The following is a 24,107-nucleotide window of genomic DNA, read 5'->3' on the forward strand; positions in this document are numbered from 1 at the left end:
TTATTTTTGCTTTGTTTTTATAGCATTCCATAGCAAGAGAAAAAAAAGAGGGGGAATCTTGGCGGGAGTGGTAGGTTAAATCCAAGTTTTCAAAGTCTGGAACAACTGCAAGAATGTAAAAGTTAAACTTCAGAGGATATTATTGAAATAAAATATACTGTGAAAACTATGTTTTTGCTTTCTACTTATTCACACTGTATGGTTTGAATAAGAAGAGAGCAACAATCATCCATAGAGAGAAATAAATGCATCTTTTAAAGAACAAATAGTATGTTATGAGATCTAGAGAAGTGTTCATGCAGGGACATTTTAATATTAGTGTAAAGCATGCACATATTGAAAAATAATGCTAGAAAAAACCCTCCTCACCAGAATTAATTTTGCATTAGAATGAGACTAATTTTAGATTCCCTAGACCAGACTTTATGATTTTCTAAGATTACCTTGGTGGACTGGGGGCAGCTGTTAGACATGTTCGATTAGGATAATTAATTCTTGTCCATCTCCAAAGCACTCCCTTTACTCTGGTATTGTTCTAGAGCAGTGGTTCCCAACCTTTATGAGCACAGGACCCCCTTTATAAGCTGAATTTTTTTTGTGACCCCCTCCCCCCAGGGAGGCAGGCTGGCTGCCAGGAAGAAAGGGGGAAAGCAGCCTTTCTTTGCCGGCTTGCTTCTTTTTGCTTCACAAAAAGCCCTCTCCTCTCATTCTAAGTAAGGGTGTTGTCAGTAGCAGCAGTGCAAGGAGATGGGAATCAGTGATAGTAATTCCCTCTTCTTCATGGTAGCTCCACCCTCAGCCTCCTTTGGCATCTGCCATGTATTTTATAGGCAGATGCCTGCCCTTAGTGCTCCTGAAAGACACTCTGGCGCTTCAGCAAAAGGCCTCCCCTCTCGTTTGGAGCAAGGGGGAGGTGTCATCTGCAGCAGCAGTGGAAAGCAGACAGTGTCGAGGGAGTGAAGACTTTTTTAAAAAAGTTAATAAATAATTCATTTCTTTACTGTTCACGGCCCCCTCTGGATTACTTCGCAGCCCCCCTGGAGGTCCCGGCCCCCAGGTTGGGAACCACTTCTAGAGGGTTGTTTCAGTTCTATAGTAAGATTATATGTTAATATAAACTTTATTTATATATTCTTTCACTCCACCCTTCTCCCATTAGTTTCTCAGTAGTGTCCCTCTTCTTGTTTGAAAAATGAAAGGTGTTTTCTTACAACACAGTACACTATGGCACATTAACAGATGTATATTCTGCTCTACATAAGATAGCAGGCAATGTAAAAATAAACCTTGGGTGTGACAGTGTGAAAAGCAGTAAATGGATTTATCTAGTGTAGAGAGTTGTCCATAGGAAGCACATGAACTGTGGGCACATACAATGCAACACACAATTTGTGTGATTATCATGTAAACAGTACTAGAAGCAGCAAGGGAAGGTTAAACAGTTAAGCCATAAGAAGAGTGACAATTCATATTTTAACAAAGGGCCTAAAGGTTTATCTGATTGGATGTCCGAACTGAAGAAACAGTGAGGCATCTTATATTTAGGATGCCTACTACTTTCTGTTGTAAACCATTCTTATGGCCATTATTTGTGCAGGTTTCTCACATCTGTTGTTTGCAGCTGCTAATTCAGCAGGGGAAAAGCCCTGGGGTAAAATATGCCTTTCCCCCCACCTTTCACTTGTATTCCTGATGATTTTGGAAGGGGGCCAAGAAAAAAATCCTGAGGCACAGTCTAAAGAGAAGCAATCCCTCCATTTCTCTAAGCACCTGCAGAAGCATCAGTTGTGGCTGCCGTTGAACGGACTTGATCAGAAACAAAATAGAGAGGAATTTCTGGCTAAGAATATTACTAAGATAGAGTTTACCTTTCAGGCAAGCAAGAGAGATAGACAATGAATTCTTCATGCATCAGTCCTAGGAGGCTTAACTATGAACTCTGAGTGGGAGGAGAGAAATAGAATGTGTAATTTCTGCATGCTACACTTGGACTTCAAAGTCCTAGCAGTTCATGAATTTCCTGACAGCGCTTCATGTTGAAGATTTAGGGTACAAATCCTAGAGCCAATGAATGATTTTGACAGAGGTGGCTCATCCCTAGAGTGCACTGCATGCACGTTGATTACTATCCACTTCTACCTGGTAGGGATGGAGGATAAATTTGGTTCAGGTTGCGTTTAAAGGTGAACCTACCTAATTCATACTTTACAAAACAATACAAACACAGCTGTCCTCTGAATTTTTCAGTCTAGTCTCCAGCCAGACACACAAAAATGCATACACTAGGGTGAAGTGTACATAAAATGCATATATTAGTGAAAATAACATTAAAATGCATCATATTAGAGAAAGTTGCATACAAAAATGTGTCTGTAGAAAATAGCATGAAAATGCTAATGGAATTTTTATGAGGATTTTTTTAAAAATTGCAAACCGATACAGAAATGTGGAGAACTGAACTTAATATTGAAAAAATGAGAAACAGAGAAACCTGAATTGACAGATTCATACATTCCTACTTGTTAATTCTGCTCTGATAGGATCAAGGAGCCCCTGATGGGAAGGAGTTGCGAAACAGTACTATTTTACTAAATGCATACTTAGTATTTCTGTTAAGATGGATGAAAAGTAGTAGATGTTACTTGCTTGGATTATTCTAGTTTTTGTTCTTCTTGCATGCCAGTGTAGGACATGGTCAGATAGCCCTCTCAGCCTAGTAAAGGGAATTAGAAAGCAGCATAACTCTTGCCTAGCTCCTCATGCCAGAACAGGCCTTTATGTGACTGCAGGCAAAATATATAATGTGAGAAGTCTGATAGGATGTCTTTCATTAGCTTTGCATATTTCCTCTAAGCTCCTTAAAGCACAGATCTGCCTTCAAAAATTATATCAAGGATTGATCTTCTGTGCTAATTATGTTTTAGCTGCCACTTTGGAAAGTTTGCAAATGCCTGCCTAAATATGTTGAATCAACGCTTCATTATTCTACCCTCCTATAAGTTGCTAGATAGTTCTGTGTCTTCCTTACATGAATATCATGTTTGCAGGATGTGTGATTTGTTAGAAGGTTTATACAATATGTTCCACTTGTTTATACAGTGTGTTCCACTTGATTGTAAGCAATCAGAGTGGAATTTTGTTTTTAAAAAGATGCAAACCAGATTTTGTTTTTTGTTTTTTTTTAAGTGAAATGCCTTGTATGGATTCTGAAATTTCCAAGTGGTCACGTTTGCTAAGAGTCATTTCTGGAGTCATAATCCATGAGTAATCAATTTTAAAAATGCTATTATAGTGGCCATTAAGAGATGAAAAGTGATGGGAAATGATAGGTCAAATAGACCTGAAGCTTTTCTGTGATTTTTTCCTAGTTTAATTATTCATAGAAATTTTAGCAGCATATTTGTTCTTGTCATTTAAAATGCCGATTCTTGATGTTCATTTTTAAGGGAAATAGGCCACTGCTACTAGTTATAGAGTCCGCGACTGATGGTCTCTGATGAAAACCCCATCATCTGAAGGATATGACCTGCTTCCCCTACCCTGACTCTAACTCCCAAAGTTGAGAGAGAGAGAGAATGGTGGGTTGTGTTTATTTTTATTGCCATTTGTGGTTTATTTTTGATCCAAAGGGCTTTTACATTGTATGCTTTACGCATTTAATCAATGTGAGGACGTTTTATTTCATTTTCTTAGATAGCCACATAGTGAACAATTTTGAATGTACCCTGTTGCCGAAGGATTGGTTTTCTCCAGCTGGCTTATCTACAGCATAGATGGGTTACCTGTGGTCCTCTAGATATTGTTGGACTCCTTCTCATCATCCATGGCTATTGGCCATGCTGACTGGGGCTGATGACACTTGGAGTTCAACAACATGTGGAGGACCACAGGTTACCCACCTCTGAGTGATAGGATGCCACAAGGAAGAACAGTAGGGTCTGATCTCCATAGTGAATTGGTAAGCATTAGTTGCCTTGCACTATGGCACAGCTAGCATATAAATTTGGTTTCAGTCAGCGTTCATATAAGGCCATCTTAAGACACATTCGTTTATCAGAGAAGTAAGTGACATTTCAGTATGTGGCTTATTTTTTAAAAAGGAAGGCTTCGTATGATTGCAAATATAAAGTCCGTTTTATCATATTGCTCAGAATGTCCCATAGGCCTTGATGAGGCTAGCATTCTTTGCTTTGATCTTCTTGGACTTCCCTTGAAGATTGCTTCATAAAATATATAATGGAATAATAGGACAGATCAGAAAGTATGCTGTAGACTTAAGATGTAAGCTATTAATAACTAGTACCCACATTTTTTAGGAGTTGAAGGGATAGCTAATAGACTCAGAGCTTCTCTTTCAGTCTAGAGTCTAGACCAAGCACAAGCAAGTGTAAAATCAAGACATTATATACAGACACTTATATGTGGCTCAGTTATATCACATACCAGTTGTGCAAAAGATGTGTTGATATCAAGACACAACAATAAATGTGTGATATACACAGACTATTACTATTAACTGTAAATGTCAGCACTATTGATCTTGAGGCTAGAAATGCTTAAGATACTAACTAACTAACTAACTAATTAGCTATTTGTTTGTTTGTTTGTTTGTTTGTTTATTATGTCATCCTTCCTCCTAGAAGGAGCCCAGGACAGCAAACAAAAACACACTAAAAAACATCTTAAAAACTAGAGATTTTAAAACATATTAAAACAAAACAGCTTTAATAACATAAAAAAACAGCTTTAAAAACATTGAAAAGCAATTCCAACACAAACGCAGACCGGGATGAGGTCTCTACTTAAAAGGCTAGTTGAAAGAGGAAGGTCTTCAGTAGCACCTAAAAGGTAACAGAGATGTCGCCTCTCTAATATTTAAGGGGAGAGTATTCCAAAGGGTAGGCGCCACAATACTAAAGGTCTGCTTCCTGTGTTGTGCAGAATTGGACCTCCTAATAAGATGGGATTAATTGTTGTATATGTTATCATTATGTGATTAAAGCTTGCTGAAAATCTTGAAGGATCCACAAAACTATCTGGTTTCTCCATAATTCTGAGAGGCAATACAAATGCTGTATTTGGGGGTTGATGTGGCTTCCCACACTGTTAGCTTCCATAGTAAACAGAGTTGTACCAAGTGACTGAAAAAATGTATTACTAGATTTAGAAAGTGAGCCCTGGATAGGGATTGAGATAATTAGAAAAAGCCCGTGACAACCATCTTTCAGGCTTCCCCTTGGCCTTATTTTCACAACTAGCAGATGAGGTGGTGGGCCTGAGTCAAGACTGTACCACTTCACACTACAGATGACATGTCACATAATGGAATGCTCCTCCATATACCTCCTGCGTATAGAAATGCAACACATTCAGAGGAGCTTAGGTTTAGAACTGATTTGGTTGATATAGATATAGACATAGATATATAGAGAGATATATAGATAAAGACTATTTGTATGGAGGAACATCCAATTGTGTGAGCTCCCACCTAAGATTTGGAGTGATGTAGTTGATCACCTCATCTGTTTGTGAGGATTATATAATTACTATGCATACCTTTCAAAACCGCCCAAAGGTAATTCTGCTCTCTTAAGTGCAAGAGCTACAGCTTTATATAGAAAGCTTGTGTGTGCAGACACCTAGGAAGCTAGATATGTTTTTAGTATGTATCCCATTCAACCCAAAACATTTGGGTTAGGGCATCCTTTCAGTTCTCCCTCTCTCCCCTCTCTATCTCACATGATGAAAATAAATGGATCAGATTTTATTGTGGGGGGTGGGGTGGCAAAGTTTATAGTCACAGTACAGAGAGAGTTCTTCTGAATCTTCAGAACAATAACTACAGACTGTGGATTGCAAGTACTGCTCTTTCATTTGATTTTCTTTAGTCGTAAACTGATGACTAATGTGTTCTTTGTTAGGTGATAAACATTATGGAGAGAACCACATTTTGACTGTACAATTTTTTGTGTGATTTTGTGATAAAAAGTAGAAAATTGTTAAGTAAGAAATAAAGCCTGCAAGGAAGAAGAGTTCTCTGCATTTCAGTGGAGCCACTTTTTAAACTGTTTTTATTGTTTGTGGTTTGGATCACTTTGGTTTGCCATTAACATTCATTTCACAAAGAGCACCATTGAAAGGACTAAGGAATGTCTGTGACCACTGTGGATTTCCTTCATGCCTACAGGAAGAGTAAATTAGTTACGAGAATTTGACAGACTCTCCCTAGTGAGTTAACCCTTTCCTTTTATTCCACATTTTTTAAAAAAGGAAACTGCATCAAAACATTGTTTTCCTGTTATGAGAAGCTGTTCATATAAATGGAGGCAGAGGGGAATTAAGATTACTTAGCTTTCACAGGAAAATATTTTTTCCTGATAACATTTACTTTCATGTATATCAATTTGATTATTTGTATAAAAATGGTCAACATTTAACACCTTCATATCACAACCATCCTTAAAAGGCTGGTGCTTTACTCAAATGTTATTTTAGAGTATAATTTCTCTAGGAAAACAGTGAATTGCACTATTAAAACAAATGTTATCTTTAGTAGCAGGGGTCACTTTTGTATTCCTGACAGCTAGGCTCATCACTTGAGTGGGGCATAATATTCTATTACAAAAAGAGTGTAATCTGATCTTTATTAAGGTGCAATTTATTAATATTTTCAGTTCCAGTTTTGATGTAATACTGTAGAGTGTGCTAAATGAGAAACATTTATTTGCGAGTCTGTAACCTGGAATAAGGGGAAATCCTTTCCATAAGTAACACATATATGGGCAGTACTATAAGATGCTGACAACAAAATCAGTTTGGTTCACAGTTTCCTACCTAAAAGAGCCTGTAAGTTGTGCTTAAGAAAATAATGTTGTGGCCCGAGGGTCAGGAGACTGTGACAGCCCACCTAAAGGTGACAAGGACCTGTAATAGAGTATTTTGTCACAGCTTCCTAGAGTCATTTAGTTCTAGGATGGGCAGACATTAGGTATGTGTGATGTACTTTGCTCTTTTACTAGAAACCAGAGACCTACCAACCAGAGCAAGGCCCAAAAACATACTATTAGAATAAAAGAACTTTGAGGCCAGGAGTTTGTTGTTGCTTTTTATTACCAGAACTGAGCAGACCATCCTTCCTCACAAAAATGCACTCTTGGTTATCCTCCCCTCTTCCAATTTTCTACATTTCCGAAGTCCAACTAAGAGAGAGAAAGAGAAAGAGAGAACATGTGTGTGTGTGGTTTTTGCTATTATTTTTACTATTGTTCAGCTGTTTGAGTCAGAAATCCCTGCCGATCTACCTATAGATACCAAGCTACCTTCTACCCAGGGCCGGCTCCAGGCATGCAGGGGCCCTTGGGCATCAGCTTGCCCTGGCCCTCCGGTGGGTGGGTGGGTGTACGTGCAGCTCCCCCACACCCCCTACAACCCCCCCTACCTGTCTAGGCTTTACCATTGCCCTTAATGAAGATGGTAGCCACGGTTTCCCTAAGGGAAATGAAGCCTGTGCCACCATCTTTGTTGATGGCACATGTGCGTGCTACGCGTGCATATCTCTGCCATCAACTAAGATGGCAGCAGCGGCTTCAGTACCTTAGGGAAGCTGCGGCCACCATCTTCACTAAGGGCAATACTACAAAGCCAGCTGACAGGTAAGTGGGGGGCATGGGGGGTCACGGATCGCGGAAGGGGAGCGGAGGGCCCCTCAGGGGCTCCTGTAGCTCCGGGGCCCTTGGGCCAGTGCCCAACCTGGCCGCCCTTTAGAACCGGCTCTGCTTCTACCCACCCATCACTGTAGCTTGTAGACTCATAAAGGTAATCAGGCTGTATGGATGCTTGGAAGAGAGTACCTTTTGCTGTTTGAAGAGGAACAAGAGTCCTCACTAGAGCCTTTGTAGTCTTATTTCATTTTATTGAACGTAAAGGTAGCAGATGACTACCTATTTTAAAGTGGCTACAGTACTGGGAGGAGGGTAGGTTACATAGTCTGAAGGCACAACATACAGCAGTGTTGCTCTGGTGAGTGCCTGGATGAGAGACTGCTTGGAAATCCTATGTATACATCCTTACATTCCATGGATGAAAGGGGGTTTGTATACATGATTAAATACTGAATTGTTGTCAGCTCTTACAGGGACACAAGAGAGAACTCGTTACCTATCTACTATGGAGCATCTTGTCTAACCATACCCATACACCTCTGCCACAGCACCAATATTTACTCAAAGCTTCCAGTTTGAAAATTTTAGCCAGTGGAAAATAACTGATTAATATTTAGATTTGGATGGTGTCATCTTGCTAATTTGAGCCTGGATCTTCCCACAATCTCTCACAAATTGCTACAAATAGAAGAACATTTGAAGTAAGCCTATGCTTTCCATCTTCAAAAAATGTATAATTACAAGATCACAGCTGCGTGCATCTTTTTAGTAAGCAGCCACTTCACCACACTCCTCCCATCATCCACTTTCTTCCATCATTGAGGTGGTTCTTGATTTGTCCACCGCTGACTATTGTTTCCCCATTGTTTGTACTTTATTGCCCTTTCACAGTCTCTCGCCCCCATCAATATATTTTGTCCTTAAATGTTACTTCCCACCCTTTGTCTTTATTTATTGTTTTGTCTAATATAGAAAGATAACACACAAATGCTTCACTTAATATATGATGCAATTGAGGGTTCTTTTAAAAGCATAAATCTTACAGTACACTAATTATAGTGTTGAATAGCACTAAGCTAAATTATATGGAAGAGAGAGGCTAAAAGGCTAGATGCAGACATCAATAGCATATGTTGAAAGTTATGCTATAGTGTGCAAAGTGACTAAGAGACAATACAAGTTTCCATTTGGGATGCACTATATTCTAGAGGAGCTCTGGTTTATAGAGTTAAAAATGTATAATGCATACTGGGGGACCAATGAACATATGGGCCAGTGCTTGGATTTGGGGAAATTGGTACAAGAACTGAAATAGGAAGAATCTTAAATATGGATGAGCTGGTGTGTGCAGCCTTGGGGAAGTCCCTTTAAGGCTCCCAAATTACTAAATTGTGGGAAAGCAGTAACAGTGTTGTTACTGTTAGCTGGAAAGCACATTTCTCAAAAGCTGGAAGAGTAATTAGATTTGTAGTAAGTGTGAGGAACTTATTGGACCCTAAGGGCCATATTTCATTGTTGCCATCCTAAATTTTATGAAGTGACTCTGATTTCATGACAGAAGTGGGGGGGGAATGGATTGACTTCTTTTATGGTACACAACTCCCTTTTAAAAAAAAGTATTTGTAAGTTTTTTTAAAAAAAATCTGACATTTACCAGAAAAGGAGTATGTTCCCTGACAGTAAAAAATGCATGGCTGAATTTAAACTAAGCTGAGATTGTATGTGTGCTTTAACTTTGCCATGAGCAATGAGAACTTCATTGTGATCCCCAGAAAAAGCCCCTGTTGCATGAATCAGCACTACTCCCAGCATGTTAGTCACAAGTAGGAGGTTTCACCCTACCCCAATTAATTCCAGTACTCTGTCTAATGCAAGCAACCCGGCAAGCACAGCTTGGTGTCAGGTTACCTGAAGGACCACCTGCCCCTGTACAAAATGTGTAAGAGATCATCTGGGGAGATTTTACTCATGGCTCCACATTCTACAGAAGATAACAGAGTGGTGGCAGAAAAATGGGCATGTTCCATTATTGCCTCTTCACTCTGGAATGCCTTTCCCCCACTGTATGTGAAGCAGCAATGAGGACATTGAACTTGTCAAGGATTATGAATACCTCGGCACAGTCATTAACCCAAATGGAGACAATAGTCAAGAAATGAGAAGAAGGCTAGGACTGGGGAGGGCAGCTATGACAGAACTAGAAAAGGTCCTCAAATGCAAAGATGTTTCACTGAACACCAAAGTCAGGATCATTCAGACCATGGTATTCCCGATCTCTATGCATGGATGTGAAAGTTGGACAGTGAAAAAAGCGGATAAGAGAAAAATCAACTCATTTGCAATGTGGTGTTGGAGGACAGCTTTGCGCATACCATGGACTATGAAAAAGACAAATGGATCTTAGAACAAATTAAACCACAACTATCACTAGAAGCTAAAATGATGGAACTAAGGTTATCATACTTTGGACACATCATGATAAGACATGATTCACTGGAAAAGGCCATAACACTGGGAAAAACAGAAGGGAGTAGAAAAAGAGGAAGGCCAAACAAGAGATGGATTGATTCCATAAAGGAAGCCACAGACCTGAACTTACAAGATCTGAACAGGGTGGTTCATGACAGATGCTCTTGGAGGTCGCTGATTCATAAGGTTGCCATAAGTCATAATCGACTTGAAGACACATATCAACAACAATGTGAAGCAGCATCCATATGTTGCTTCAGATGTCTTGTGAAGGCATCTATTTGCCCAGGCTTTCCCTGACCCATCTGGTTGGATCTGGTTCTTACTGAATTTCTGTTTTTATAATATTGTTTTATGGTTTTTATGTTGTATTTTTGGATATTTCTTGAGACTGTGGAAAGGCACTCACCCATGTCTTTCCAAAGGAGAGATATTTCTATGTTTAACCTAATTTTGGTACAAACTATCTGTTGTGGACAGGGGGAGTCGCCTTGGGTTGGATAACCTGTCACCTGTAGGAACCATTTTCACAGATGGAATGACCCACTAGTCACAGTGAAAAGCTCTGGAGGCTTGGATTCAGCACTTCCATTCTATTCCTGACTTGTTGGTACAAGTTAATATAGCATCTCAACCTTTCCACTTCTCTCTATCTAATTGTATTTTCCTAATCTTGCCCAACTCTGAGTCTTGCGGGGGGGGGGAATCCTAACATTTTTTCCTTCCTGGTTCTTTGCTTTTCCCGTAGTAAAGCTGGGTCTTGAAGATTCTAATTTTGTTTAGGCAAGACTCTAACTCACATTGGTAACTAAGTATATGGTCCCGATGACAGTGTATTCTAGCTACTAGTAAGTACTGGTAGAAGAAAAAGAAAACTCTTCAATATCTACTTAATACGTTGTCCCTCACCTCACTTCACCTTCTCTTTCTTGTGTTTATTTTACATGTTTTATTATTTTTGCTGTTATCTAGGTCAGTGGTTCCCAAACTTTTTTCTCTGTGGACTTCTTGAAAACCGCTGAGGGTCTTGGCAGACCACTTAATTATTTTTCTGCCTGTTATAGCAATTGAAATCTCATTGAATTAAAACTGTTAATACAATAAAATGCAAGATAAGAAATAAAAGAGACAGTAAATATACAATTAAAAATCAGTATGAATATTCTGGGCAATGGATATGCCATCTCCCATCTTAAACCACAAATCCACAGATACGCCACCAACCACCTGAATGAAACTCGCAGACCACTGGTAGTCCACAAACCACAGTTTGGGAACTGCTGATCTAGATTATAATAGATGTTTGGTTTTTCTTTGTTCTAGCATTGCTTTTAGCAGCAATTTATGAGCACAGTGCAATGTTCAGCATAGACATATTAAATAGCTGAGCTTATTATGATGTGTAATTTTCTGTTTTGAACTTTTTTTAAAAAAAAGGAGAGGGTGTTAAATAACATAAAGCACAATTTCCACTTTAAAAAAACACCCTAATCTTTTTAGCCTATAGGTGCAGCTGGTTTTGAGACTTTTGTGAGGACTAGTCCTTGTTTTCATCAAACTGCTGCCTCCTGTGCCATGTGTCAAGCCACTCAAAAATTGTTTCAAAAGTCGCTTGCAATGTATCAGTGCGGCACAACAAGCTACTGTGCAAAGGAAGAAAATGCCAAATCCTTTAGGGCAGTGTTCTTCAACCTTGGGTCCCCAGTTGTTCTTGGACTACAACTCCCATCATTGCCAACCAGCTTAAGCCAGTGGTTAGGAGCGATTGGAGTTGTAGTCCAACAGCATCTGGGAAACCAAGGTTGAAGCCCTAGAGCTAATCCCAGTGCTTGACAGTTGGTAGGAATCATTTTGAGGTGATTTGCCTATGAAAACCATCACTAAATCAAAAGCAGCAGTGAGCAAGAAGAGCTGGTTGTATTGTTCTGTATCACATGGGTTGTACATTTTAAAAACAGACACATGCCATTTCTAAGAGTCTGTGTACAATTTCGCGATAAAATGCTTTGGGAGATTACACAAGTCATTTAAAATGTTCCATAAAATAGTATCCTCCAGCTATACTCAATATCTAAGAAAAGCACGTTGTTCAGCCTCCAGTGAAGCCTGAGCATATCTGGACCTGTAAGGGTTCAGTTTTACCTGGAATCGTATTTCAAATCCCAGCTCCCACAGATTGATTATCTGAGGTGGGGTGGGATCTTGAGCTAATACTGTGTTTATGATAACCCTTCACCTACAGGAAGATGGAGATGAATGTAATAGAGCAGCAATAGAGCAAATACTGGTGTATTTTGAGGGAGAAAGCTATCAAACACCATCAGTAATATGAAAATAATGATAGCACAATTTCAGTATATATGCTGCCCCCGAGGTAGTGCAACTGGAAAATATTGTATAAAAAGAATAGATGCTTGTCAGTCTGAACACAGCCCCTCCACACACACCCTGTCATGATCTAACTGCCTACACCAAGTATTTGTATCACTTTTGAAACATTAAATGTAAACCTGTCCATGTTTTAATACTAATACAAGATCAGTTCCTTATTATTCTCCACAAAGTTTTTTTTTGGCAACAAAAGCTTTCAATTATGCTTTAACTCCTCTTTTTCATCTCGTCTTTTTCTTCTTGATTTTTGAGGGCTGCAAAGATGCAGATGGAGGGAGTGGAGGAGATAGGGTAACGCTTAAAGAATAATGGCAATTACTTCCTAGAGTTCTGAGAAGGAGGGGGGAAAGAGAGTTGGATGTTGGGTTACCTCTTGATTCAGCATAATCATCTGTATGCCTGCCAATATTATGCAGAGGTTTCTTGGCACTGTTATAGCAGTTATATGAGACCATGAAGCAGCCTTCCGCCCTTCTCCAACCTTGGGTCCCCATAAGCTGTTGGACTACAACTCCCATCATCCCCAGCCAGTATGGTCTTTGGTCAGCAATGACACGAGTTGTAGTCCAGCAATATATGAGGACCCAAAGCTGCAACAGAGCTACTGCTGTCTTTCCTGTCTTAAGCAAAACCATCTGAGGATCATATGGAGTCATCCCACATTCTTATGTAGAACCCATGCACACACATCTGTAGAACGCAAGTCCATGCCATGGAGACTGAATGCACTGTTTAGGCAGGAGGTACTTGTTATAATTCAAGCACATCTAATTCAGTAAAACATTATGTTGCATTTTAATTTTTTTAAGAAACAAGACACCAATAAGTGCTTTGTGGTTTTTTTTTACAAATAAAGTATTACATCATATGTTAATGTCAACTAATAACATTTACACATCCCACACAAAAATAAAAATAAAAAATGAGGTAAAGGACCATAATTTAGATGCCAGAGAACTATGGGGTAGTCCCCTCCATGTCAAAATGTTTTGTGTGGAGTATATTGTGGGGAGCTGTTCATTTTTCATTGGAGGAGAAAAAATATTCTTACAAGCTGTAGCATATATCCTCTGAAGCCATCTTAGGCTGGTTCTAAATAATTATTACATCTAGTTTCTCTGGGATTTTATAGCAGTCATAGGCACATCAGATTATGTTTTTATAAAAAATTGATAATTGGCAATGAAAATCTCTGAACTGTATGAGTGTGTGAGAGGTTTTTTAAAGCTCATATTCACAGTACGCAACTTAATTTGATTCACTACTAGTTTCTCTTCAGGTGCTCCAAGTTTTTAAAAATAAATAACCAGAATTAATAGAATGTTTGATAGACTTGGTTCTTTAGATGGCTTTTCTCAAATTAAAAGCAAAATGAATGTAGTCATCTGAGGCTGAACTGTAATAACAATGTAAAGCTCAATGGAAGTCACAGGAACAATAGATTACAAAAAATTTAATAACAGGCTTTGCTTTTACCTTTAGAATTACTCAGTAGGTTAGAAATTATTCTGATAGCCTTGAAGCCACAGCATTCTATCAATGCTCTGCAAGCAGGTATGTAGTCCTAAGAGGATCAGGAGCTCTTAGCAGTGCCTTGCTGAAGGTTTTGTCACACACCTTCTCCACACCCCCTGTTATAAGCAGCACATATTCATTTTATTTTGATAAGGTCTTTCTTATCCATCCCCAGAGTTAGGCCGTGGACCTTTTGTCCAACAGCAGAAAACTGATCATGATCAATCTTTTTACCACTAATCCATTCCACTTCACTGTGTTTACTCAGTTTTGCTCTTTAAGTGATATGAGAGTCAGTTTAGTCTTTGTATGGCAATCTTTTGCCACCTTTGCAGACTGGTGATACCCAATGTTAGTCATATTCAGTCCATTGATTGTGATGGGTCTATTATGAGTATGACTGTCATTGGACAGCATCAGTATATGCGCACTGTGTGGAATGGATATGCCCATGTCTCCTTTCACATTTGATATCTAGAGGTAGCAAAGAACAACGGTCACTTGACAGTGTGAATTGGCTTTGAAGCAGGTTATACAACCTTGTTTTGAACTTTAAAAAAACAAACATTTAATTCATTGGAAATCAATTCATAGATGCTACTCTGGTGGGAATGCCTTTTGGGGAAACTATATGTGACTTAATTTTCTTGCTGCAAGAATAAATTACTGTTGGCACTGATGTGTGGAGACATAATAGATCTCCAAAGGAAAAATAAGGTCCAAGTTGTTAGTTGAAAGTGAGTCTTCCAGTTACCAAAATCCTGAGAATTGCTGAACTACTTATGTATTTAAATAAATACTTTGCATCTAGAGGTGCGTCCACAATAAATCTTTGTATAGTCTCTCAAGAACTTTATCATTCCATAGAGAGATTTGCAATAATTGATAGGCCTGAGAGTGATCATTCACCTGTTAATATAATTATAAAATTCAAAGAGGTTCAAATATATACCGACCTGCAAACATTTTCGATTACTGATTGTGAAGTCTGTCCAAGTAGACTTAAGTGGATTCCGAAACTAGAAGAAGAGATTGCAGATAGATTGAACTATGAAGGCAATCTGGCCCAAAAAGACCTTATACTTCTTAACAATCATCAGACCGATCCTTATAATCAAGTCCAACAGATATTAAAGGATCTCCAGCAGATTTTTCAACCAAATATAAAAAATAACCTAAAAAATCATAGGTTAAACTCCAAATCATGGCTTGATCATGAATGTGTAGAGAAAAAAAATATCTAATTGCCACCTTTAAAGCTTATAAGACTAATAGATCACAAGAACTGCTGAATATATACTGTGAAGCCAAGAGACAATATAAACAACTTGTAAACAGGAAAAAGAAACTAGGGCTAAAAGAAATCTGGATTAATTTAAATAATGCAGCCAAATTAAAAAAATCTTTATTTTGGAAATTAATAACAAATAATTGGTTAAAAACTTCTATAAACCTAGAATGTTATATTCCGGCACAAACATGGGAATCCTATTTTAGGAATTTATATAAGGATGGCTTAGATTCTCAAATCCCACAAAAATCTACTGCTATAAATATACCTGAATGGCAACCAGTTAATGTAAAGGAAATCCTAGATTTACTATCTAAACTAAAATCAAATAAAGCTCCTGGGCCAGATAATATTCCTGCAGAAGTCTTTAAAAACAATGCAGAATGGTGGGCCCCGGTACTTGCAATACTTTTTTCTTATATAGATCATTCTATGCAAATACCAGCCGACTGGGGTATGGCAATAATAGTCCCGATTTATAAAAAAGGTGCAATGTCTGATCCAGCTAACTTCAGACCAATAAGTTTATTAAGTGTAATTAGCAAATTATATGCTGCCCACTTATATAATAAATTAATAATTTGGACTGAAAACGAACATATTTTGGATCATGAGCAAGCGGGTTTCAGGGCGTGTCATTCAACTATAGATCACGCCCTGGTTTTACAACATCTAATAGAGAAATATACCAAAAGAACAAAGGGCTCTCTTTATGCTGCCTTTATTGATTTTCAGACAGCTTTCGATTCGATATCTAGAGCCAAACTATGGGAAAAATTAGAAGGTACCAATATTGACTTACGCCTACTATCATTGATAAGAGCCCTCTATGAAAATACTTACCTTAGAGTTAGATGTAATAATAAAGGCCATCTATCAAACTCTATACGTACCCATAAAGGCGTTAAACAAGGTTGTATATTGGCCCCACTTTTGTTTAACATCTATATAAACACAATAGTAAACTCTTTAGCAGCAATTCCGTCTCATCCCCCAATACTAGCAGAATCACCTAGATATATATTACTACATGCAGATGACTTAGTTTTAATATCCCAAACTCCTATAGGTTTAAAACGATTACTATCCGCTACAATGAACTTTTGTGATAAAGAGCACCTTATAATTAATTATGGCAAAACAAAAGTTATGACCTTTACAAAAAATAATAGACCGCCGACCCATCTTTGGCGATTAAATGGGCAAGTATTAGAACAAGTATCTGCTTTTAAATATTTAGGGATAATTTTACAACCATCTGGATCCTGGAAATCACATATAAAAATGATTACCTTAAATGCGATGAGGACATCGAAAGCTCTGCTATATTTTTTCTACTACAAAGGGGGTCAAATTATTCCTGCTGCTATTAAAGTTTTTGTGGCAAAAGTAATCCCTCAGTTGACATATGGTATGCAATCCAATACCTGTCTAAATTTCGCACCACTTGAGGCAGTCCAAAATTTCTTTTTAAGGTCGATTTTGGCAGTTTCTCGTTGTATCCCAAATTTTATTATTAGATTAGAATTAGGACTACCGTCAGTAGAATCACGTATTTGGAGTTATAGAATCTCATTTTGGCTGAAACTTCTATTTAATCCAGTAGGTCTGGCACCTCACACATTAATTGATAATCACCAATCTACTTGGAAACTAATGATATTAAATAAAATATCGTCTTTAGGTTTTTCTACTCAAATAATTCTAGACCTAGGCTATGAAAGAGCCAAAACAATTATTATCCAACGGATCAAAGATATTGACTACCAACAGCATTTGATGCTCATAAGACATCATAGATGTAACTTAAAACCTTTGAGTCCGATGGCCTATATATCAAACTTGACGATTCCTAAATGGCGTAGAGCCTTTACTCTAGCAAGATTTAACATTTTACCCTCTGCATTGCTACAGGGTAAGTACAAAAAAATCCCTTTAATTGAAAGAAAATGCCCATGTGGCATTGATGAAATAGAAACAGTTGCATACGTCTTGCTATATTGTCCGTTTTATAATACTCTTAGAACTCAATTAATTACCCCTATTTTGAATTCGATTTCCGGAAAAAATGACAGTTTCTATGTGGAATTTTTATTATCCGATCGACTTTTTAAAATCACTGAAAAAATTGCTAAATTCTGTGCCTCAGCTATTCAGATTAGGAAAAATATGATGCTCTGAATGTGATAATATTTTAACTTGTATTGAATTGTTTTTAAAATAGTTGTTTTAACTATTTCTATGTTGGAAAGCTTCTATGATATGTCTGGTCTGTGACCGCAATAAACTTATCGTATCGTATCGTATGTATTTAAATAGTCTTGATTGCTCTACCAACTGTGTTCTTCATCCTTTGCCCTCAAGGAATCTATAATGTAAAGAATATGCCAGTGTTGAGTGAAACACTGTATTGGCGATGCTTGCATATGTCAAAGTTAGGTTAGTCAGCTTGGTTGAAGCTCAGGTTTTATGCTAGGATAACCTTCCAGCTTGCAGTGAGTTGCTGTGTGTCCCCCAAGAATCTTGCTGCATTTTGAATGCCTAGAGCCAAAAGACAATCCTACACTAGCACTACTGTGTATGTTTCCTATGCAGTCACTTAGTTACCTGGCTGCAAAAACAAAATGAGTATGCAATATTATTCTGGTTGCTTGATGTAAAGGGGGGGGAAACTGTTGTGAGCATTCTGCCCCCCAAGCTTTAAAAAATAATCTAGTAGCAGAAGCTGAAACTGGAAGCATATGCCATCATTTTAGGAAGAAAAAAAGACATTGGAGTCATAGCTGTGGCTTAGGTTGTGGTCTTGTTATGACTCAGAAGTCTTCTTTATAATTAGATAGGCCATTATTGAAAGTCTTATAGAAACAAATAATGAATCCAAATGTCCATATAAGCAATAGTCTAAAGTTATGCCTCTAGTACAATAAAAAGCATCATTGGCCAATTGCATGTGTGTGTGACAATGGAGGGGGAAAGAGAAAAGCCTGCTAGGAGATAAAAATAGCATTGCATTGACACCTGTGGTTGTAACTCTGAAATGTGGCACAGTGCCTGTTCTGCCATAGGATAGTGGAGCTATGCCAGGTAATAAAATTCTACCATCCTCTAGCAGCAAGTTCCACTAATATTTCATGGTACAATGCACACTTCTGAACACTTTTGTAAAATAATATATATATAAAGCAATCCCAGTGTGACATTTATTAATAATACATTAATATTAATAAATAATTAATGAATAATGGGAATCCTCTTCTTTGTCCATAACATAATGTATTCACAATGGAATTTTTAAAAGAAGTTTTAATCAAGAAATATAATAGCAGGGTTGGAAATTTCTCATGAATGGGTCTATTTCCTGTTCAAGCATAAACTGCCTTGTAATCTATTCATTAGACATTTTTATTTAAGCACACCTCTGAGCCCTAAACTGTCATGTCCTGAGCCCTGTAAATAAAGCGTCTTCAGAAAATTCACCAATTGATGCTGTTCCTTACTTTGAAAATTATCTGCTATCTAAACAATTGTGAAACTGACTTTCCTCTTTGTCCATTTCCCTGGTTCTGTAATTGGCCCCAAGGATAACCTTTGGCGAGATTGGGAGGATGAAGAGTAGGTTACAGATGTCACTGAGGGGGCAGGGGAAAACATGGGATAAATGTTTCCAGAGATCTCTGGGTAGCTCTGAGTCTGATGAGTCAAACAGTGCCTATTCCCCCCCCCCAAGATTATGATAGGGAGAAAGGAATTCTCACAGGCAAGCAGCCCGTACCTAGCTGTTGAACAGATTAAACATAATGAACAGCCTGGAGTCGTCCAGAGAGAGCAAAGTGAAAGCAGTATGTCAGAGTCAGAAAGTACGGTTTCACCAAGGTCATGTAGATTAGAAAAGAGACAGTGTTGTCTTAAAGGAAATGCTCCTAAACTGCTCCTAAAAGAAACTTTCACCTTGCAGTAAAAGCTGGAATAGAATGTTCAGACAAGGCTGAAAAGGCTCATGTCTGGCAATGCAATAGATCTCCCAGCTTCTATGAGCACTGTCACAGTCATGCACAGCAGTGCACATAGATGCCCAAAACCACTGAAAATGTATGTTGTCACAGTAGCATCTAATGGAGAGCCTACCTTATAGAGGGCCTACTGTGGCATCCAATGCAAGCCATTACTGCTGCTGCTGGATCCAATAAGTAGGGCAAAAGGCATGGAAGGCTCTTGTTGGGATGGTGCTCGATTTGCAGTTTAGATTATGTTCCCAAATATCTGTATGACATTCAGCAAGATAATCCAGTCCCCCAAAATTGTTTCTACTGTGGACTGACAAAGAGGTCTGTCCATAATTAATTGAAATATAGATACTAGAAAGAGCAGAAATTATCCACATACATATACAGAGTTGTATCCCCCCCCCCAAAAAAAGGTTTCTCTGCAATTGGAGTCAGATTAGAAGGAAAGGAGCAAAATTATATACTTCTGGCAATGGCAAAGATTGTTACAATATCCAAGACTAGACCAAATGAGCGTTCTTGAATACCATCTATGAACCAAACTTGTCCTACAAGAGAAGGGAGTCACTCTCAGTTCTTGTTTTTCAGTTATGGAACTTCTTTACAATGGCTAGTTCTCAAAGGATGTCTTCCAAGGACTGTAAGATTTCCTGACTGCCACTAACTCAACTTTCCAGGTTTAGCTAGCATGTTGTGATCCAATTGAGTGATATCCAACTAAATCATAATCAGAGGAGACCCAGTGAAATCAATCGACTTACGTAACTTAAGTCCATGGTCTTAATTTCAGTGAGTCTGCTCTGAGTAGTGACTTAGTTGTATATTGAGCAGTAATATCCAGCTTGATTTAAGAACATTTAAATCTATACAAAAAATCAGCAGGTGTAATGCATGCAATATAAACACTTCTACAACTGGTATGTTATCCCTTGTATGTCATTTGGTTGAATTCTTATCCAAGTGAGCAATGAAATATCATTTCTAGTAACAATGAAACTGTATTATACTGAGTCAGACTGTTGATCTACTAGTTCTGCTGTCTGGCTAGCAACAGTGTTTCAAGGAGGCATCAGTCTTTACCAGATATTTTTACCAGAACTTCCTGGGATTGAACCTATGACCTTCTGCCTAAAGAGCATGTGCTCTAGTACTGAGGAATAATTCCTTCTTAGCTGTTTAAAACAAATAGCTTCCCTTTTAAATACTTAATGCATTGGAATCTTTAATGTGTAAAAATATTTTCTCATCTGTTAACTGGAATTGGCAAGGGCTGGAAAAAGAAATCAGTTTATATAACATTATAAAAATTGTTCTTTTTCCTTTTATTTAGGTAAAAAATAAAGCAGAAGATATCTGTGGAAATAAGTGAAGTGAAAGAAGAACCAGAGAACGTAAGTGCTTCTCCCTGTTGAAAAGCTTATAAGATGTCAAGCGGGCCAGCGCCAGAGGGCAGCCAGTTGGGCCCTGGCTGAGGGCCCCTGTAGCCCATAGGGGCCCCTGAAGGGGCCCTCATTAGGGTAGGAGGGTAGCACTTCCGTTCTGTGGTCTGTGGCAGCAGCAGCTCCCGACCCTGCCACAGATTGAGGAGAGGGAATTTCCAGGCACCCCCTCCCAGGTACCCCCTCATTCAATAAGCCCGTATACATGCCCCACCTACCTCTTCCGACACTGTGAATGTCGTGTGTGTTGCATGTGCATGCATACCACTAACTAAGATGGTAGCAGGGGCTTCCCTTAGGGGCTGATATCCCCACCACCATCTTGGTTGATGGTAGGTATGCACTTGTAGCGTGCATGGCATTCGCAGAGATGGGAGAGGTAGGTGAGGCATGCAGGTGGGTGCCGCGAGCTCAGGGCAGGCAGGTGCTCAAGGACCCAGTCATGCCTGGCGCCAGCCCTAATGTCAAGGCTGCCAATTAATGTTTATTTTTTAAAAAATAACTGGGTTCAGAATTATTTGAAGGAGAAGCTTTATAACTGTAGATTGTAGGTTATACAAACATAAACAAATTAGCACAATCCTTTGGAACACAATTATGAAGCTTCTTTGGGATTTTACAAAAATCATAGGAACAAGCCCAGTTTAAACATTTGAAAATAGTGTTGGACTGATACATTTTCTTTGCGATTGCTTTCTTTTAAAACCTATATATTTATTATTTTTATTGCTGGCTGTGGGAGTAGATACACGTATACAAATAACAGCACTCAACTACACCATGTCACGATCGCTGCTAAAAAAAATAAGCAACAAGAATGCATGCTTAAGAGCATGAAGATTAGAGATGGTCAAAACACAGATCTTAGCAGTAAGGAATTGATGGGGTGTTTGTCAAGAGCTCTAAGGATGATGTTTATAAGGTTTTGGAAAGATTTGAAAGAGGCAAAGAAAGTAATACAAAAACTGAAGAATGACTTTTTTGCAGTTTTGTTTGATTTTATTATGTACACAAATAAAGCAGAACTCAGTGGATATCTGCAAATGCACTACGTACAGATTTGGAACTCATGATTCTTGACATTGCTTGAATAGTACAGTTCCACCATTAACTTGTAGTTGAAGACAAACAAACAGTTTATCTTGTTGTTTGGTCACTGGTATTCTGGTTCAGAACAGTTAAAGAAACATCTGAATAGCAGCCAAAACAAAGTGCTAAAAGGTGAAGTTGGAGCAGTTTCTTTGTGTATCTTGGTGTGAAGGAATTGGACTCTTCAAAAAGAAATAAAAATCTTGTATATAGTTTGGTTTGTGAATTATGGAGTTAATTTACTTCCTGGAGCCAACTGTGCCTGGCAGATAAACACTTCAGGAGGTATGAAATTGATGAGGTAAAGTGTGAATTGGTGGTCAGTCTGATCCGTAGAGGGCACTAAGGCAAAAGTGAACTTTTTTGTTGCTTGTTTGTTGGTGGATTGAGATATAAGAGTATCTCAGGAATATAGAAGGGAAAGTTGTTTGCCGGGAGCCGAACTCAAGCTTGGTGCTGGGGGAAGACCATTGCTAACCAGTGTAAGATCCTAAGAACTCTAATTGAAATAATTTTGCTTAATGGAATTTTAGCAAGCAGGGGGCAGTTTAGATCAGACTGTTGGATGTGTTTATCCTGTTTTATTTTCATTACCCTTTTGCTCCTGTAGGATTGTTTTGTGTGCATGTAACAATTCAGATGTTAAAACTTTTCCCTAAGAACAACCTTTTTTAACTTTGTTCATGAAGCCTTGTGGTCTCTTTGCCTATGGTTTTACCTACCCCACCCTTACAAGCCAAACCCCACACTATGTCAAAGAGTCCTCTGGAAGATCCAGGGATGCTTAGGCTGCTGTATCGAGGCAGCCACAGAAAATAAAGGCTTCCACCTCAGTGGAAAAGTCACAGGAAAGGAAGGACAAACTAGAGGGGGGCAGGCCCAGTTTCCCTTCTCATGGGACAGGGTGTAGCTGAGCCCTGTGACACTTATATAAGCTGCCTTGGGTTTCTATCATGAAAAGAAAGGTGGGATATAAATGTAATTAATTAATTAAAAATATACACCTTAGGTACTTTACCTTGTCATGGCACAAATTGCATTTTGCTAGTTTCATCTTTAGGTTGCCCTGGCACAATTTCTCTAATACAGTCTTCATTTTCTGTAGGTGTTACTCAAATTATCTTCCATTGGCACTTATATCATCAAGTACACCAAGCAAGATGGGTCTTTTAGATCTTGCAACACAATTTTCAACAACCTTTGAAGTGTCCCAGAACATTAGTGTTGTGGAATGGCCATTAGAATGTACCTCTGTTTGCCATTAGCCACTTGCTAGATCCAACGCTTCTCCCGACACGAACCCACCCGTACACTATGCTCAACATTAAAGGCCCTCCTCCGGGTGCCTACTCCAAGGGAAGCTCAGAGGATGGCAACAAGGGCAAGGGCCTTTTCAGTGGTGGCCCCCAAATTATGGAATTATCTTTTTGACGAGGTGTGCCTGGTGCCAACACTGTTATTTTTTCGGCACCAGGTCAAGACTTTACTCTTCTCCCAGGCATTTCAGCATGTGTTTTTAAATTTCTTTTTAAAAATTTCTTTTTAAAAAAATTTATATATTTGTTTTTAATGTTTTTAATTGTAAACCACCCAGAGAGCTTCGGCTATGGGGCGGTATATAAATGCAACAAACAAACAAACAACAAGTATTAGCAATCAGATAATCAGTCCTTAGGAAGAGGACAGGCATATTTCACACATCTCCCATTTTTCTTCCTTACCAGGACTTAACTGGTACAGCACAGGGACTTACAAAGGCATGGATTATTATTTTTTCCCCAGTCCAGTGCTGTTAGCAATAGTGCCTTGGTATCCTGTTGGTCTGATCTCCTGTCCTGAGTTGGTGTTTTGTTAAACCAATACACCCCAGATCACCATACCCTTTAGAGAAATCAGCATGGTAGTCTTCCAACAGCTCTGTCACTGCTTATAGTTGTTATTGTGACAAATCTTTTTCTCAAGTCCGATCATTGTGCTAGGTTTTCTACCTACCACCTTTTGTGAGTGTAGTGCCTCAAGGGATGAAACAAAAGAAATGGATTCAAAAGGTAACAGTTCATGCTTCTGTGTTTATCAGTTCATCAGTATGTTAGGCCTTCCTTTTCAGGGCTCTTCTACAGAGTCAGTAGTATAGCAATAATCCCTGAGCTATTTTTGTCAAGAGTCTTCTGTTCAACCGCCAAGTGCTTCACCAGTCATCATAGACCTGTTTCCAAAGTGTAGTCCTTTCAAAAATTCTGTTTCTTCT

General features: G+C 38.6%; 1 protein-coding gene across 8 annotated transcripts in view; it reads left to right on the top strand.

Annotated features, from left to right (window-relative positions):
- The window catches only part of PLXNB2 (plexin B2), a 519,751-nt gene that overhangs the window by 266,525 nt on the left and 229,119 nt on the right, over positions 1–24,107 (top strand). For all 8 annotated transcript variants that reach the window (XM_061640183.1, XM_061640184.1, XM_061640185.1 and 5 more), the window contains one exon: positions 20,662–20,722. The gene's annotated coding sequence lies outside the window, so the exon portion shown is untranslated. The remainder of the gene's footprint in view (positions 1–20,661; positions 20,723–24,107) is intronic.

The sequence above is a fragment of the Rhineura floridana genome, chromosome 8, assembly GCF_030035675.1.
Source record: "Rhineura floridana isolate rRhiFlo1 chromosome 8, rRhiFlo1.hap2, whole genome shotgun sequence".
In the NCBI taxonomy this organism is placed as follows: domain Eukaryota; kingdom Metazoa; phylum Chordata; class Lepidosauria; order Squamata; family Rhineuridae; genus Rhineura; species Rhineura floridana.